This window comes from Pelobates fuscus, chromosome 1, assembly GCF_036172605.1.
Source record: "Pelobates fuscus isolate aPelFus1 chromosome 1, aPelFus1.pri, whole genome shotgun sequence".
Classification (NCBI taxonomy): Eukaryota; Metazoa; Chordata; class Amphibia; order Anura; family Pelobatidae; genus Pelobates; species Pelobates fuscus.
In genome coordinates, this window is record NC_086317.1 from 418,456,001 (window position 1) to 418,464,873 (window position 8,873).

Sequence of the window (8,873 nt, forward strand, 5' to 3'; positions counted from 1 at the left end):
CTTTAAATAAATCGCATTAATCACAAAAAAGACTGTTTTGCTCTTGTTTCTATTATGCAGTTTTGGGACACTAACATATAGATTTATGATTTTTATCAACCACATCACAATTACTGTCTTCTACAATGTCTCTCTATTTAGCAACACATAGGGAAATTCTTCTTAGTGTAGAAAGCAACAAGGGATTGGGGTGACTAGAAAATCGATTGGTAGTAGAAATAATATCCCCTTTTGTCGTAGTATCTAGCTTTTATAAGTACATGTTTTACTGTTTAAAAAAAGGGGGAAAAATCCCCCCAAACTTTAAATGAGTTGGTTATCTTCTCCACCTGGCTTTGACATAATTGCATTTCAATATGAAAATGCAAACCCATAACTAGAAAGAGTTTTATTGAAAAATTGATTATTATTTTTTGTGAGTAATTATATATTGATATAAATTAAAATGTGAGGTAGTGTAGCTCATATAGGTTTATATTCCATTCCACTCACAACCTTCCCAATTATAGGGAATATTGTGCTGCTGCTTGATTGATTAGGGGAGTGTTCATTCATTGCACCTATGTGGGATTTGTATCCCCATAAAGGCACACCCCTTACTTCCTGAGCTTGCTCACATTACTTGAAAGCAGACTCTATTAAGTAGACTCTTTCAAGTAGGAGTTAGAAAATCAGGAATTGAAACTAACAAAGGGTTTAAACTAACAAGGTAATTGTTTTATTGTTTTGTATCTGGGGAAATGAGTGTTAGCAAGATTGGTGGTTTGACTCAATGCACATCCATCCAGGGTCCATACCTCTGTGACGGTTGTGTGCGAGTGGCTTTTCTGGAAGCTCAGATTCTCGAGAAGCAAATCGCAACTTTGAGGGAGATTGACAATCTTGAGAGGAGACTGATGCTCACTGAGCAGAGTTTAGTGGGGACAGGTAGTGGAGAGGGAGGAGATAAGACAGATGGGGAACAGGCATGTAGCTGGGTGACAGTGGGGCGAGGAAGCGGGGAGGAGGAAAGAGGAAAGGGCTAGCTAGTCCTGATTTAGTGCAACCTAGCAGTTTTGCCTGTTTGAGTGAAAATGTTGGGAGCATCAGCTCAGGAGTAGCTGTATTAGAGGAAGCTGTTATTTCTAACAGCCGAAATAACAGCCCCTCTAGTACGGGTGGGGATCAAAATGTAAGGAAGGCAAGACAGGCTGTGGTGGTAGGGGACTCTATCATTAGGAGAGTAGATAGGGCAATCTGCCGCTCTGATCGGCTCAACTGGACAGTTTGCTTTCTCCCGGATGCTCGGATCCGGCATGTTGCTGACAGAGTGGATGGATTATTGGGAGGGGCTGGGGATGACCCAGTGGTCATGGTCCATTTTGGAACCAATGACAAAGTAAGAGGAAGATGGAAGGTCCTAAAGAATGATTTCAGGGAATTAGGTAGCCAACTTAAGAAAAGGACCTCCAAGGTGGTATTCTCTGAGATATTACCTGTGCCACGCGCTACAGTGGAAAGGCAGCAGGAGATTAGAGAGGTCAATGCGTGGCTTAAGTCTTGATGCAGGTCTTGATGCAGGTTTTGGGTTTTGGGTTTTTAGAGCACTGGGTACAGCGCTTGGGTACAACCTTTATAGTAGTGATGGATTGCACCTAAACGGGAGAGGGTCTGCAGGGCTGGGGGATAGAATGGCTAGAAGGTTGGAGGAGATTTTAAACTAGTAGTAGGGGGGAGGGTTATAGCAATCTACAAAATGAAGATAGGACAGAAAGGAGATCGGCTTTAGCTCAGTATAAGGGGGTGGAGACGGGGAGAGGGGCAAGCTCAGAACAGAGAAGATATGTAATGTTGATAATTCAAAAAGAGTACAAGTGACTCATGATATTAAATGTATGCTTACTAATGCAAGGAGTCTAAATAACAAAATGGGGAAACTAGAGGCTTACACTAAACAATATGATATAATAGGCATAACTGAAACATGGTGGGATGAGACACATGACTGGGCAGTTAACTTAAATGGGTACATGTTATTTAGGAAGGATAGGAAAAACAAGAAGGGTGGTAGGGTATGTTTGTATGTCAACCACGAGTTAAATCCAAATCTTAAGCAAGTGGAATGTGATGAGGAAAATGTGGAAGTTTTATGGGTAAATATTTGCTTGGGGGAAAAGAAGGGAAACCAACTATTGGTTGGGATATGTTATAAACCACCTAATGTTAATATGACAAGGAACAACAGCTGTTTGAGCAAATTGAGAAAGCTGCAAATCTGGGTAACACTTTAATTATTGGAGATTTTAATTACCCGGACATTAATTGGGACAGAGGGACTAGTAGCTCAGCAAAGGGAATTAGGTTTTTAAAATTGTAAAATGACACCTTCATGTCACAGCTTGTACAAGCACCAACTAGAACAGATGCTTGTCTGGACCTGGTTTTAACAAACAACATTTATCTTTTGACCAACATTGAAGTACGTGAGCCCTTTGGAAATAGTGATCACAATATAGTGTCCTTTGATATAAACTCAAAAAAACAAAAGCAAATGGGGTATACTAAAACATATAATTTTAAAAAGGCCAATTTCAATAAAAAAAATAAATGAAGGATAAGACCACCCTGTTAAAAACAGGCTAATCACCTTCAAGCCACCCCAAAATGTCGTCTCACACAAAATAATAAACAACTTTATTGGAAAAATAAGTAAGAGTAAAAACGCAAGCGGCAAAAAAATGCCTAAACAGAGATAGGTTCCTGATAAGTAGCTACAGTTGTGTATCCTAATAACAATCTCGAGTGTTTGTAACAAACTGTGACAATAATGTAAAGTATGGATACAATTTAGCAATGTAGCTTAAATGTAGCAGTCACCAAGCCCACGTGGTTAATAATTAAAATGCAGAAATCGAAAGGATAGAGGAGGGCATAGTTTAAGAGTGAAAATAAAGTGGAAATAATCAAGTAAACCTGATAGAGGTAATATATACAGGTAGTATCACCATTAAACCAAGACAAATGTAGCCCAACCTCTCTTTGAATAGAGTACCAGAGTCTCAAAGCGACTCCTAAATTGAGAAGTATAGTATCCTGCTAAATAAGTTATGTCAGTTCGAAGTATAAATCACCATGGTAACCCATGGATAGCCCAACGCGCGTTTCGGCGGTCCAAACCGCCTTTCTCAAGGGCACAAAGTAAATAAAAGTAAAGTGAAAATCGACCGCACTTAGGTTCCCCCCCCCCCGCAGTCAATTTAAATGTCCCCTCGTACCTCCCATCCGACATGATTGGTCACTAACGGCCAATTGGGTAATTCCTCTCAGTAGGAGGGGTAGGGAGGACTGTGCATGTCATCCATGCAGCGTGCATATCCGGAGAAACAGTGTCATTCATGCGCATGTCAGAAAAGGAGATTCAAGTGCGCATGTGTATATCTCAGCAATCGCGCATGCGCGAGAACTTAGCAAATTTGTATTGCGGGCGCATGTCTATCGGCAACACGAAAAGAATGTAGGAAGTGAGTCGCATATAGTTATTTCTCACTTCTATAGCAGTGGCCGGTATGAAACAGACCACTGGCTAAGACTCTAAGGTCATATAAGGGGAGAGTCAGGGGAGGATAAAAAATAATAATAAATGGTCCAGCTGCAAATATATGGTATATGGAGACTAAAGAGAGGATTTCATGACAAATTAACTCAAAAAAGGCTGGGAAAAAGAGAAAAGAAGAAAATAAGAAAATACACGATGCTAATGAACTAAAGTAAATTAATTAATTGAATAAATAAATAAATAAAGAGAACATGCTAATGCAACCACAACAAATGTGTATGTATATATAGATATATTGATAAGTAATGAGTGTATATACATAATGTGTATGTAATTATAGATATATTAATCTTTCTGTATACAAGGAGATCATGGACGAGGGTCGCAGTGGGGGGTTGCTATCAGGTGACGAGTTTAATTTTATTTTCACTCGCCACCCTAAGATAGCAACCTTCTACTGCCTACCGAAAGTCCATAAAAGTTTGGAGATACCGCCTGGACGCCCTATTGTGTCTGGGGTCGATAACCTTACACAAAATGGCAGCCTGTATATTGACAGAATCCTAAGACCTTTTGTGGAAACCTTACCCTCATACATCAGGGATACCAAGCAGGCACTGAACAAATTAGCCAACTTGAAATTCTCTCCCACTGTCCAACATTGCAGTCTGGACGTTGAATCCTTATATTCCTCTATACCTCATGATAGAGGAATTGATCATGTGGGCTTTTTCTTGGATCAAAGAATCCCTAGGGATGATCTACATACGGCATTTCTTCTACGCCTTTTGAAGTTTATTTTGTCACACAATTATTTTCTTTTCAACAATCGTATCTACCACCAGGTGAGGGGAACTGCGATGGGGACGGCTTGTGCCCCCTCATACGCAAACCTTCACCTGGGTTGGTGGGAACAACAGGTTCGTCATTCAGACTCACTAAGTGAATACCTATCCAAGGTCCTATGGTGGGGTCGATATATCGACGAAATTTTGATTGTCTGGCAAGGCACCCCCAAGGAATTCTCAGATATGGTTACACTTCTTAACCAAAATAATGAAAACCTTCGCTTCACGTCCGAATTTGGAGGACGTTCTATAAACTTCCTCGATGTCACTATCAGCATCAGTGAAAATGGTACCTTTCATTCTACGCTGTTTAGGAAACCCACAGCAACCAATTCTCTCCTACACTGGACTAGCTACCACCCCCGGCCACTCAAAGAGGGTATACCGGTAGGTCAGTACCTCCGCCTTCGGAGAAACTGTAGTGACATCCAGGATTTTATAGTACGAGCAAAACAACTTCGGCAATACTTCAAAGAGAAGGGCTACCCGAATCGTTGTTTGAAAAGAGCCTACAAACGAGCGCTCCAAACAGACAGGAGTGACTTGTTGTGTGACAATTCAAAGAGTAATACCAGTCAGGATGCCGGCATTATCCGTATGGTTGCAACATTTGATTTGGGGTGGCCAGAAGTACGAAAGTCCCTAGAGAGATTCTGGCCCATCCTCTTGAATGATGCACATCTTAAAGACTCCCTAAGTCCACATGCCAACATCACGGCTAGACGTGGACGGAATATTCGTGACCTTCTGGTCCCTAGTCATTTCTCAATCAAGTCACAACCACGTGCCACTTGGTTGGGTACCCCTCCAGTAGGTTCCTATGGCTGCGTTAGATGTGTAGCCTGTAAGTTTATTCAGAAAGGCTCCAAAACCGTTAGTGACAGCAAGGGACATGGCTCCTTCAAAATTAAAAGCTTCTTTAACTGCAACACAAAGGGCCTTGTATATCTACTGTCCTGTACGTGTGGACAGAAGTATGTAGGGAAAACCTTTAGGGCATTTAAAGATAGAATCATGGAGCATGTCAGGTCTCCAAGAAATCGCCTTGAGACTCCTATCTCGAGACACCTGAAGGAACATCACCGGGGGGATTCCAATAACTTGAGGTTTTGTGGTCTAGAGTTGGTCAAAAGGACCCCTAGACGGGGAGATTTTGACAAAATTCTGAGACAGAGAGAGTCCAGATGGATTTACGAACTAAAGACACTTCAACCTGCAGGTTTGAATGAGGGGTTTTCCTTTGCCCCGTTTATTTAACAACCTCCAGGTGGATTCTCTGTCTCATGTACATGACCGGGTGTGTGTATATATGTGTATGCATACACCTTGCCTGTATATATGTATGTGCATGCACCCTACCGATATATACATCTATATATGTACACATTCCCTTGTATATGGATCTGTAAATACATTTTGTCACAGTTATGTATATACACTCATTACTTATTAATATATCTATAATTACATACACATTATGTATATACACTCATTACTTATCAATATATCTATATATACATACACATTTGTTGTGGTTGCATTAGCATGTTCTCTTTATTTATTTATTTATTCAATTAATTAATTTACTTTAGTTCATTAGCATCGTGTATTTTCTTATTTTCTTCTTTTCTCTTTTTCCCAGCCTTTTTTGAGTTAATTTGTCATGAAATCCTCTCTTTAGTCTCCATATACCATATATTTGCAGCTGGACCATTTATTATTATTTTTTATCCTCCCCTGACTCTCCCCTTATATGACCTTAGAGTCTTAGCCAGTGGTCTGTTTCATACCGGCCACTGCTATAGAAGTGAGAAATAACTATATGCGACTCACTTCCTACAGTATTTTTGTGTTGCCGATAGACATGCGCCCGCAATACAAATTTGCTAAGTTCTCGCGCATGCGCGATTGCCGAGATATACACATGCGCACTTGAATCTCCTTTTCTGACATGCGCATGAACGACACTGTTTCTCCGGATATGCGCGCTGCATGGATGACATGCGCAGTCTTCCCTACCCCTCCTACTGAGAGGAATTACCCAATTGGCCGTTAGTGACCAATCATGTCGGATGGGAGGTACGAGGGGACATTTAAATTGACTGCGGGGGGGGGGGAACCTAAGTGCGGTCGATTTTCACTTTACTTTTATTTACTTTGTGCCCTTGAGAAAGGCGGTTTGGACCGCCGAAACGCGCGTTGGGCTATCCATGGGTTACCATGGTGATTTATACTTCGAACTGACATAACTTATTTAGCAGGATACTATACTTCTCAATTTAGGAGTCGCTTTGAGACTCTGGTACTCTATTCAAAGGGAGGTTGGGCTACATTTGTCTTGGTTTAATGGTGATACTACCTGTATATATTACCTCTATCAGGTTTACTTGATTATTTCCACTTTATTTTCACTCTTAAACTATGCCCTCCTCTATCCTTTCGATTTCTGCTTTTTAATTATTAACCATGTGGGGCTTGGTGCCTGCTACATTTAAGCTACATTGCTAAATTGTATCCATACTTTACATTATTGTCACAGTTTGTTACAAACACTCGAGATTGTTATTAGGATACACAACTGTAGCTACTTATCAGGAACCTATCTCTGTTTAGGCATTTTTTTGCCGCTTGAGTTTTTACTCTTACTTATTTTTCAATAAAGTTGTTTATTATTTTGTGTGAGACGCCATTTTGGGGTGGCTTGAAGGTGATTAGCCTGTTTTTAACAGGGTGGTCTTATCCTTCATTTCTTTTTTCTATTTGTGCTATATGCAGGGTTATGCCCTTTTCTCCACCCCAATAACCCTTTCTCTTTGGGGCTCCCTTTAGGTTTTATACCTAGGAAGCGCCTTTTTCGCCAATTTCAATAAGTTAAGGGCAGCTTTACAATATATTGACTGGCATAAACTCTTTAGTGAAAAGAACACTGAGGATAAATGGATCATCTTCCAACAAATATTAGAAAGGTACATTTCTCAGTATGTACCATTGGGTAATAAATATAAAAGAAACACATTAAAACCAATGTGGCATACTGGGGAGAAGTAAAACAATAGATTAAAAATAAGAAAAGGGCATTTAAAGCATTTAAATCGGACAAATCAGATGCATCTTATAAAAGATATAAGGAAGCAAATAATGCATGCAAAAAGGCGATTAGATTTGCTAAACTTCAAAATGAAAAAATTATAGCTTAAGAGAGCAAAACCCCAAAGCATTTTTTAAGTACCTAAATAAAAAAAAAAAATGAAAGTGTAGGTACACTAAAAACTGAAACAGGGGTGTTAGTTAATGAAGACCAGGAAAAGGCAGGCATTTTAAATAACTATTTCTCCTCCGTATATATTAAGTTAATATAAACAAATAGTGATGTCGCGAACACAAAATGTTCGGTTCGCGAACGGCGGACGCGAACTTCCGCAAAAGTTCGCGAACCGGCAAACCGGGCAAACCGCCATAGACTTCAAAGGGCAGGCGAATTTTAAAACCCACAGGGACTCTTTCTGGCCACAATAGTGATGGAAAAGTTGTTTCAAGGGGACTAACACCTGGACTGTGGCATGCTGGAGCGGGATCCATGGCAAAACTCCCATGGAAAATTACACAGTTGATGCAGAGTCTGGTTTTAATCCATAAAGGGCATAAATCACCTAACATTCCTAAATCCCAATGGATATGGATTGACACCTGACATATGACATATTGACACCTTGACATATGGATTGACATCTGTCTTCAGAGACCCTGATACACACTGACACAGAGCAGAATAGGGACTCTTCCCCCTAAATAGGGTCACTTGGCAGATATGGATTGACACCTATCCTAAGGATCCCTGATACACACTGACACAGAGCAGAATAGGGACTGTTCCCCCTACATAGGGTCACTTGGCAGATATGGATTGACACCTGCCCTCAGTGACCCTGATACACACTGACACAGAGCAGAATAGGGACTGTTCCCCCTACATAGGGTCACTTGGCAGATATGGATTGACACCTTTCCTCAGGGACCCTGATACACACTGACACAGAGCAGAATAGGGACTGTTCCCCCTACATAAGGTTACTTGGCAGATATGGATTGACACCTATCCGATGGATCCCTGATACACACTGAAACAGTGCAGAATAGGGACTGTTCCCCCTACATAGGGTCACTTGGCAGGTATGGATTGACACCTATCCTAAGGATCCCTGATACACACTGACACAGAGCAGAATAGGGACTGTTCCCCCTACATAGGGTCACTTGGCAGATATGGATTGACACCTGTCCTCAGGGACCCTGATACACACTGACACAGAGCAGAATAGGGAATATTCACTAAATGCCAAACATTGTTATACAGGGGAATATTCAGTAAATAAGGATAAGGGGGGGGGCACCTACTGGGGGCTATAAATCACAATGGGGGGACCTACTGTCCTCCCGCCCGCCCCCACCCGTGAGTGTTGGTTTGGGGCCATAAAAATAATGAGGGGGTG